Source organism: Mustela nigripes, unplaced genomic scaffold (genome assembly GCF_022355385.1).
Source record: "Mustela nigripes isolate SB6536 unplaced genomic scaffold, MUSNIG.SB6536 HiC_scaffold_2254, whole genome shotgun sequence".
Classification (NCBI taxonomy): domain Eukaryota; kingdom Metazoa; phylum Chordata; class Mammalia; order Carnivora; family Mustelidae; genus Mustela; species Mustela nigripes.
In genome coordinates, this window is record NW_026741661.1 from 1449 (window position 1) to 2944 (window position 1496).

The following is a 1496-nucleotide window of genomic DNA, read 5'->3' on the forward strand; positions in this document are numbered from 1 at the left end:
TACCAAATCAAACTACTTTTGGAAACAAAAGTAATCATAGGGTTGTTTCCCTACATGCTAAAATTGTTAGTATCAGTAAGTATGATACTGATTCTGAAATACAAAAGATTTTTAGTGTCTAAGTACTCTGAGGCAATTAAATAGAAATCTTCCATTTTGATAGTCATATTTCCATATTGAAAGCTTATTGTACATTATTTCTTAGATGTGTTTTATATACCTTCTTGCATGAGTGGATCAAGAAACTTTAAGATGGCTAAACTAGAGGATACAAGAAATGTAGGCCTACCAGTAGCCCACATGGGTATGGACAAAATGAGTACTTTTATTAACCATTATCCTACAAGTATATATCCAAGCCAATCAATTCATAATGTTTCTCTGATGAAAACTCAATTATTCATTCAGTTGAGCTATCATTACAAACGTGGACTGCCTAAATTACAGGACAAATGGAAGAACATGATTAAATCTTGTAGTATAATGGTAAAAAGGATTCTGCTGTACTGCATTAAGGATGTAGTGTTGCATTCTATCATTGGCTTTCATGTTTGTCCACTCAGGGTCACAATTTATTCCTCTCATTAAAAGTTGCTTTTCTCCCCATCACTCAGCATGTTAACATTGGTTTATGTGCAGTCTTCTCTATTAGTTATGCTCCTTTGAAATATCATCTGACTTTTGAAATACTAACTGCATGTTCTTTTGAGCGTATATTTTGTATTTTTGTTCAGTACTTATAATGGGTTCATATTTCTGTCTTGTCTCTGTCCTAAGCCACCTTCGTATCTCTAGAAGCGGAAAATGAAAACCTAATGTAATCACAGCCAGGCATGAAGATTCATCTTAGTACTAACTGCATGAATATTTAGTTGGCTTTCATATGTACACATAATTAACTATATGTCCCTTTTGCATTTTAGACTCTCCGGAAAAATATTCTTTCTTGAAGGTAAAACTTATACTTTTATTTAGAATTTTTAACTACAGATTGTATGATATGTACTTTACTAAGTACTAATCATATTATTTCAATACCTTTTCAGCCTACTGTCGAGGAGAAAGATTCTGTTCCTAAGAAAGGAGGAGAAATGGAGGAAAAACAAACATCCAAATCAGGTTTTTTAAAATAGAAATCTAACAATGGAAAGAAGTACATTTAAATATTTGAAATGCTCACAGTCTTCTTCTTCTGAATTATTATTATTTTTTTGGCCAAGTTTAAGTGAAGGATTGGACATAAATTAGGTCAATGTTATTGCTGATATCCATGTTAGAACAAAAGATATTCACAAGCCTAAGAAAAAGAGCTTTTGAAAAATGTAATTCTTTAGCCGAATTCTTTTAAAAGGAGGAGCAGACTATTTGAAATGCTGGAATAATATCAAGTGAGTTTCCACTACCAAAACCTGTCAGAGTAGTGTACCAGAATTTCCCCCCTCTTCCTCCTTTCCTCGCGGTTGGGAAGACATTAAGGACTTACGTGGCTGATTATT

At 33.0% G+C, this 1496-nt stretch overlaps 1 long non-coding RNA gene across 1 annotated transcript; it reads left to right on the plus strand.

Annotated features, from left to right (window-relative positions):
• The first annotated feature begins 225 nt into the window (after nucleotides 1-225).
• On the plus strand, nucleotides 226-1122 carry LOC132008930 (uncharacterized). The gene is made up of 3 exons (XR_009401754.1): nucleotides 226-304; nucleotides 924-952; nucleotides 1047-1122. It is a non-coding gene; the product is annotated as an uncharacterized LOC132008930 (long non-coding RNA).
• The last annotated feature ends 374 nt before the right edge of the window (nucleotides 1123-1496 follow it).